This window comes from Lynx canadensis, chromosome C1, assembly GCF_007474595.2.
Source record: "Lynx canadensis isolate LIC74 chromosome C1, mLynCan4.pri.v2, whole genome shotgun sequence".
NCBI lineage: Eukaryota > Metazoa > Chordata > Mammalia > Carnivora > Felidae > Lynx > Lynx canadensis.
The window spans coordinates 202,733,431-202,742,674 of record NC_044310.1 but is presented as its reverse complement, the minus strand read 5'-3'; positions in this window follow the sequence as shown (position 1 = coordinate 202,742,674).

Genomic DNA, 9,244 nt, shown 5'->3' with positions numbered 1-9,244 from the left:
ATGTGCTTTTTGTTTTCTCATCCTTTCATTAGATTATACTCTTTGAGAACAGGGTCAGTTTTTAACCCTAACTCAGAAAATATCACCGTGGTGGTATTATATTACCGAAGGGTGCAACTTGATGTTAACTGGGTTTTGATAGGATCAGGATGTTTCCTTGCCTTGCCTTGCCTTGCCTTCCTTTCCCTTCCCTCTTTTCTTTTTTCAAGTAAATTTCTACACCGAATGTGGAGCTCGAACTCACAACTCCAAGATGAAGAGTTGCATTCTCTATGGACTGAACCAGCCAGGAGCCCCAGGATGTATGCTTTTCTAAGCTCTGTCCTGAAGTATTTTCTCTATTCTAGTTTCCCTGATGCAGAAACTGTTCAAAAGGAGAGGTGACCTTACTATGGGAGGCCTCCAGATTCAGAGCCCACGACCCTGGGTTCCTAGTCCTTGTTATCAACTTCAGCAAATGCGTGGGCTCACCGAATTGCAATGGGTTATGCTGGGCACTCAGTTACAGAGAGGAATGCCAGAAAGGAAGGGAGCCCCACTTTGAAGGGAGAGCTTTCCCTAACTGCCATGACCTTCTGGAAACTGCTACCAGTTATTCTTGCCGTGTGTTCCTTATTGCTCTATTTTTCCCCCCTGTTCTGTCGGACAGGGCCTCAGAAGATCCCATCCTGTGGGGAAACCTCCAGACAGGGAGAGTATGAGGTAGCTTGTGTGTGTGTGTGTGTGTGTGTGTGTGTGTGTGTGTGTGTGTGAGGAGACCTGGGAATCCTTCACTACTTGACCTAGAAGCCCATCTATCCTCCGTCTTTCATCCCAGACCCTTGGAGGAATACTTTTCCATCTCCTGAGACTTTGTTTTATGGTGGTCCCTTATGCTTCTCCTCAATTCTGGGGTCACGTTACTTTGCCCTGGCACAAGGGGAAGTCATCAGGTGGCACCAAAGCATTCCAGCAAAGGCTCGATCATTCTTCCAAGCTGTTAGCTCCTACCTGCCCTCAGTTTCTCTATCCTGAAACTCAGCAGCTTCTGCTGTGCTTTCTACACTCCTGGACCCTTTGAATGGCTGTTAGCCTCTCAGCACCTAACTCTCATGGGTTCCTGAGAGTCTGGGCCAGCTTAGGGGAACCCGGAAGAGGCACTGGAAGGACTCCAGGGTGTGGGGAGCACACAGCCATTGACTCACCTGGGAAGATTGTGCCAGGATTACTTGTCCTGCTGGGCCAAGGGCCAGGAGTTAAAGGAGCATACAGCACCACACTCTTCCTCCCCTTACTTGGGGGCCCAAAACAGAAGCAGGGTTAGAATTGGGGAGTAGGGCTTGGGGGCTTCTGTGAGTCCCTTCTGAAATCTGGGTGTTATATTTACTTTTTCATATTGGCAGCTGGAAGGGGAAGCCCATCCCAGCTCGGCATTGTTGTCTAACATGGTTAATCAGATCCTATAATCCTGCTGTGGAAATATTGGGCCTCACTCAAAACAATAGAGACCAAGAATATTGTGGTTAAACTTCAACCAACTGCCTCCCTGGCCTGTTTGCCTAACCCCTACCCCCCTCTCCCAGGCCAGAGTCCTCCTCGCTTTATGGACCCCTGATAGGATCGACAGCCGGTCAGAAATCGGTGACAGGAGAAGAGAGAATGGAGTAGGAGAAGGGTAATCCTGACTAGCCCTCCATCCTGTTCTTCCCCTCCCACCCAGGCCTTGAAGGGTGAGCAGGGTGGTGAGCAGAGTTGGAGCTAGGGTGGGGGGGGAGCCCTGCAGGGTCTGGGTCTAGGGTCAGGGGTCAAGAGCAGTACTGTTGGGGGTCCTGGGAGGGGGTAAAGAGATCCCATATTCAAGACAAAAAGACGGCTGCCACATGAGGAGGAAAGACTGCCAGTTTCATTTATGACTGCTGCCTGGCACTACCAGAACACAGAGCAAAACCAGCGGGTCCTTGTCGTGTATGGAAGGACCAGGGAGGCCCCGGGTGGGGGAAGAGGAATTGGTAACAAGTATGTCTGTTTCACTAGTAACTTCATATAACAGCAATGTAAATAGTAATAGTCTGATGATGTATGGAGGTGACACTGATACCCCAACTTGAGTGGTTTTCTGCCACTCAGAAACGTTGCCCTTCACGTTGCTGTCTTTAATAAGTACCAGTTCAGTGTGGCAGGATAATTTACACGATTAGAAGAGTAGAACAGAGGGAACAGGTAACCCGTACAATGGCATTTGGAATCAAAAAGAAGACGGAGTGTCTGGATTGTGCTAAAGGGAAAACTAGCAGAGTGATACATTCAGCAAAATGCAGAGGACGTTCCTCTTGCAGACACTAGAGCACCTGGCTGGAGAAACGGCCAACTGCGAGTTCGTACTTGGCCGTCATGCACCCAGGGTGCACTGGGCACGAGTCACAGCCACCCTGGTTACAGAGGTGTCACCAGGGAGGTGAAGTACAGGGAGGCCCCAGCTCCAGCACCTTGGACTATTGAACGGTCAAAGTGTATGTGCATTTTTAGGATTTGAAGAATGAAAACAGAACCGTGCCAAATGAAACTATATTTAATCTGCTCACGTAGGGTGAGGGTGAAGCAATACCAGAGAGCATTTGCTGTTTCTCACCGATGGTGCCATGTGATAATTCAGGGATGGCCATGGCTCCTGTGGGTCAGTCACCAAAACCATTCTGGGTTTTTTTATTTTTATTATTTTTTAAAGTTTATTTTTGACAGAGAGAGAGAGAGATAGAGCATGAGTGGGGGAGGAGCAGAGAGAGGGAGACACAGAATCTGAAGCAGGTTCCAGGCTCTGAGTTGTCAGTACAGAGCTCGACGCGGGGCTCAAACTCACAGACCGCAAGATCATGACCTGAGCCAAAGTTGGATGCTCAACCGACTGAGCCACCTAGGCGCCCCTCACCAAAACCATTTTGAAGCAGAAACCACTTGGTGGAAGCTGACCTTACCACCAGAAAGACATCTGGAAAATAGTTCTTGGGAATGAGAATCTAAGACATATGTAAGCTTCTGGATAAGAATCTTAAAAACACCTTAATGGCCATCATCAAATGGAGTTGAAGCAGGTTATGAAATGGATGTCAAAATGATCTGAAGATGATGGGAAACATTTCGACAGTTGAGTAACTTGGACAACCAGTGTGGGAAGAATTCAATGGCAAGAAAGATCCCTAATGGAAGCTCCAGAAAATTCTGACCAGGAAGGGGATGTAAGGAGCCAGGTTGGTGGGTTAAACCTTGTGCTGTACATAGACTTGAACTATAAATGGGGAAGTCCAACAGGGAAGCTTCAGATCATCACAAAGGAATTCAAAGAAAGGCACAGGTTTGTAGGAAATGTGTCAGGAATGAAACAGAAAAACCCATATCCAACAAGAAACAAATACAATTAAATTTTTTTTTCAACGTTTTTATTTATTTTTGGGACAGAGAGAGACAGAGCATGAACGGGGGAGGGGCAGAGAGAGAGGGAGACACAGAATCGGAAACAGGCTCCAGGCTCTGAGCCATCAGCCCAGAGCCTGACGCGGGGCTCGAACTCACGGACCGTGAGATCGTGACCTGGCTGAAGTCGGATGCTTAACCGACTGTGCCACCCAGGCGCCCCGGAAACAAATACAATTAAACGTGAATTAATTCAAATCCTGTACATACTGAGAGCTTATACATCAGCACCCCCACCAACAGGGCCACGAAGACATATCTTCTGTTTTCAAGAAGTCTGCAATCCCAAGATGATAGTTAAAAGATAGATTTTTTTCCCAACTGTATAAAGTAGAAAGCGAGAGCCATGCCTATGTCTGTTTTAAAAAGTTTAAAAGAATCCTATGTATAAATACTGTTTTGTTCCCTGATTTTATTTTTACTTGACTATGTTGTGTCCATATCTACATGTCAAACACAAATCTCTTTAAAGGGCAAATTATCTTCATTATGAGCTATATAAAAAGTTTGAAAATCATACTCGTGGTCAGCAAGCAGAAAGCCAACCTATTCCATTTTCCCCAGCTTCGTCTTCCATCATACTCGTCTCTTTGCTATTTCTTTAATATGCAAGTACGTTAGGCCTTTGCTCTATGCCTTTTTCTCTGCCCAGAATGTTCTTCCCCTAGATATCCTCTTGGTTGAAGACCTCACCTCTTTCAGGTCTTGGCTCAAGTCACACCTCAATGAGATCTCCACTCACCGCCCCACTTACCAGAACCTGCCTCCCAGCCTCACACCCTCCCCGCAAGGTGGCTGCCCTCCCAATCCTATCCTTCCCTTTTTTACAGTTTGTGCTCATAGGGCTTCGGGTCCCCTTCTAACACATTATGCATTTTCCTGATTTTTACATTATCTTTAATTGGTCTCCCTAATGCCTCCCCACTACACTAAAGCTCCATCAGGGCAGGAATCTTTTTTTTGTTTTTCGGGTTCTGTCACATCCCATGCATCTTGTGCAGTGTTTGGCACTTAATAGGTGCTCAAAAATATTTGTGAGTGGATATATGAAGAAAGAGGATCACACACACACACACACACACACACACACACCCTCCACACTGGCAGTATCTTGAAGCGATTTTCGAAATTTGTAGACACAAGTTACTGTAATATTTTTTGTTTACAGCAACTAGTAGTAAGGCAAGAGTGGTGGTTAAATGCCATTTTGTTAGCTAGGACCATAATGGAATGATGTCATTTTGCAGAAACTAAGAATACAAGTTATTAAAAAGTAAGGGACAGGATACCTTCTTGCTTTCTTTGGCTACACATCTCCAGCATCCTTAGGATGCTATACGTACCAAGAGAGACTGGTGAGAGGGTGTGGGTGGACCAATCCAGACCCTGTTACAGAAAGCTGAGGAGCATGGCTTGAGTATTAAAGATTAGTACCCTCCCCTTTACTGACCATTCATTGAACTAGTATTTTCCAAGACTCTCTTTAAGCAACTAATTTCTTTCCTAATAGAGATGCTGGGGTGGAAATAAAGCGCATTAGTATTAGTAAACATGTTACTAACCATACACAAAAAATATATTTGTATATATGTCTTTTTGTCTATAAGAGTTTCCCACAATCTTGAGTTTCTGATTTGAGGGCAAAAACTCTTCTATGTAACAATCTGGCTACTTTTTCCTACCTTTTCAAAGTCATCAAAACAAGATCTTTAATGCCTGAATCTCTCTGAAGTGCCTCGTAATGAGCTTATTGTTAGGGCAAAGGTAACTTGACATTCCCATTTCTAATCAATAGCCAGCTTTCAAAGCATTTGAGTGGCTCTAATTGGATCTCCAAATGTGTTCTGGACTAATCTGAGGCTTGAAAGACAGCCTGCTTCCATTTCTGAATATGGGCCAAATTTGGTGGAGTTGCTAACCTCTTAAAAAAATCAACAGAGGGAAATCTGGCTGGCTCAGTTGGTGGAATGTGAGACTCTTGATCTTGGGATTGTGAGTTCAACCCCCACATTGAGCATAGAGCCTACTTTAAAAAAATAAAGAATTAAAAAATCAACAGTAGAGAGTCACCTAGGTGGCTCAGTCAGTTGAGCATCCAACTCTTGATTTCGGCTCAGGTCATGATCTCATGGGATTGAGCCCTGAGTCAGGCTCTGTGCTGAGTGTGGAGCCTGCTTGGGATTCTCTCTCTCTCTCTCTCTCTCTCTCTCTCAAAAATCAACAGTAGAAGTGAGAGTGATCGCAACCAGCTGGGGAAATGGTAAATTAAAGAGTATGAAGTCTTAAAAACAAAAGAGTCCCCTAGATTTGGAGAGAAAATGAGTGACCTGAACAGAGGTCAACAACCCAGCACGCCTGCCCTAGGAATCACTTACAAAGAAATGGGGTCATTATGGAGTCAAAATGGCCTGGATTCCAACTCCAACTCGCTCACTTACAAGCTCTGAACCTCAGTTCCTCATCCATAAAGTGAAAATAATGGTGTCAATTTCATAAGGCTTTTGTGAAGGTTACATCAGATAACACTGGGGTTTCCCCCTTTACTAGATCATCCAGGTTGGGTTTTCATTATCACTGGCGCCATCATCTTTGCTTGGGCCACTGCCCGTCCCTGAGAATCCCCTTCATTCTTTTCAGGCATTCCTTTCCCTCCTTCAAAACTGATTTCTTCCAAGAGGTCTAACCCCATCATCAGATGGAATTGAAGCACATATGAAACGGATGTCAAAATGACCTAAAGATGGGGGCATCTTGGTGGCTTAGTCAGTTAATTGTCCAACTCTTGATTTGGGCTCAGGTCAAGATCTCCAGGTTCATGAGTTTGAGCCCCATGTTGGGCTCTGCACTGACTGTCCGGAGACTACTTGGGATTTTCTCTCTCTCTTCCTCTCTCTCTGCTCCTCCCCCTTTCCCTCTGAAAGTAAACCAATAAACTTTAAAAAAAATCTAAAGATGATGGAAAATATTTCAACAGTTAAGTAACTTGGACAACTAGTGGGAAGAATTCAATGGGAAGAAAGATCCCAGGCTAATCTCTTCTTAATTCCATGTCCTTCTAGGCCAAGTTCATCTTATCTACTAACCTATCTAGCTTACTATATATGCATTATTCTGTACTCACTCATAAATGGCATTCACAGCTTTGCAACTGTCTTTTATTTTCATGATTTATTTTTAAGGTTAAATAGTGAATTTCTTGAGGACAACAACTGCGTTTTTTTACTTTCTGTTTGTATTCTGTATCCTTACGCACCTATCACACTACTGTTCACAAGATAGATGCTCACTAATAGAAAGGATCCTCCTAATCCCACTACTGTCTTGGGGCACACATGTATGAGCAACCTGTTGTATATTATTCCCCCGAGACGGGTGATAGGAATCATAGAACCACTGCTGCTAGTGAGCCCAGTGGAGGATAAAAAACAAATTACACATAAGCTTTGTACTTCACAGCTTATATTTTTAACCCTCACAACAACCCTACGAGGTAAGTGATAATATTTTCGCCTTATAGATGAGAAAACTAAAATTTAGAGAAGTCAAGTGACTTGCCCAAGGCCACAAAGGTAGAAGGTATCAAAGACCATGTTCAGGCATAGATCTGACAACTCCAGGCCTAGAGCTCTTTCTATGAGCCAAGGCTGCTGTGCTCCGAGTCACTGGAAGATATTTGGCTAACTGCATTCCAGCAACCTGTCTGGTGGTGGCTCAGCACCCATGGATTTAGAGCAGGACTGATCTGGCCAAGTGGCAGGATAAAGAGAAAAAAGATTAGTTGATTACAGAAGTATGGACCAGCACAGTATGTATGCATGTATTTGTCTGTAGATATACACATATCTGTATACACATGCACACACATATGAATATATGACTATAAGTACACTTTATTTGAACTATGTAGTGTTCAAATCAAGATTGAGTAAATATACTAACATAGTAGTCTAATAAACAGATATTTAATGATCAGGTTCTATGGTATATTTTCTTCCCCCCATTTCCTTTCCACCTATTTTTCCAACGTTTACTCTAGTGTGCAAAAGCTGAATCATATTATCCAAAGAAATAGATCTTACTTTGCTCTCTTCAAAATAGAGATGATTGAGGGTAGAAGGGGTCTAGAGGTGGGAGAAGAAAAGTGATTTTACCAAGAGGCCCAGGACTCAGATGTCAGGTGCCCCCCCCCCCACCACCGATCAGACTCTATCACTGCTGCTCAAACTCCAGGCCATTGGTGCCCCCAGAGTGGCACACCTCAGTTCTCCAGGTTTACTGCCGCAAGAGCCTGGAAGTGACTAGAAAAAGAACTAGGCTTTGTTTGATAGGTCTAATGGATTAGCCCAGCTCAAAATCTACCCTACAGCTACTAAACAGCTAAGAATATAGGCAGGCAAGAAATGACCCAAGGTTTCAGGCCCCAATTTGGATTCAAACTGCTCCAGGGTCACTGCCCTGGAAATTATGATGCTTCCAGTTCTGCCCTCTTCTCCCCCTTCCTGCACTGAATGAGACTGGACTCACGCAGATCTAAATTTGAGATTCAGATCTTGAACCATCAGGTGTCCTGAGGGGGAAAAAAAAAGTATAAGTTTGGAATGAAAAAGCTCCAGAGTTCAAATCTTGATTGGGGGACCACAGGCAAGTTACTGTACTCGTACAGCCTTGGAGTTGTAGATTTGTAAAATGAGAATAGTAATTGCTGTGTACAGAGGGTTATTGTGAAGATTGTACTAAGTGCTTAAAGTACCTGTTATAGAGGAAAGACTTCATAAGTGTTATGTTCTTCTCCCAGAACACACCCTGATCACTGCTCCAAAGTTAGCCAGGCCCAGGAGGGGCTAGACTTGGTGGAACGCTATCTAAACCAACGAGGTCACACTGCTGTCGGACCACCCCTGATGCCAAGCGGTCTTAGCACTGCTCTAATGCTGATTTGACACGGATCAGATCTTTACCAGAGATTTGCATTCAACGGGATCACAGTTTAAGAAGAGAAATGAGAGAAAGAATGGCAACGTTAATAAATGGTTACAAGTTAGAGCCCCTAAAATAATCTTAAATTGTCTTTTACTCGGAGAAAAGAAGATTGAAAGTGAATTTAAAGAACTCTTCAGGACTGTGCACATGGGATAATAAGCAGGATAATTACCCTAATTTCTAAGACCAGAAGAAGAGGAAAGGAGTCGAATTTGCATTAGAGAGGGAGGAAGAAAGACTGAAATTAAGGCAAAACTTCTCTAGAAGATTATTATAACACACTGCAATAGATGACCCTGGGAACCTATGGGATTATCTTCTTTTGAGCTCCCTAAGAAGAGCCCTCCCCTCCCCGGTTTGTCTGGATTGGGAGAGGCACTGACCTGGTCTGCTCCAGAAATCTGAGCAGTAGAGAGGGAGGCGGGTGGGGAATAGTGCCGGAATAGTTTTTGAACCCTGGAAAAGGTAACTTAAAGCTCTTTGAGAGCTCAAGGAAAAGAAACAATGTTGGAGAGACCTGTGACTGGGAGACATAGAATTCAAATACTGAGGAAGGAAGAGACCCAAAGTGGAGAACATGGGGGGCAGGATGGTAGGGGGTCGGGGAGGAAAAAAGAAACAATCCACTGTGTTTCCAAGTGACATGCCACACTCTCCTCCTGGTGGCATCATCCTAACTTCCCTTCTGTGGGCCTCAGTTGCCTTTTCTGTAAACGAAGTGCTTGGATTAAGCACTATCATAGGTCCCCATCTAATTCCGAACTTATGTTCACAAAATCGATCCAGAGAAAACGTGAGGACATCTGTGAAAAGCCAC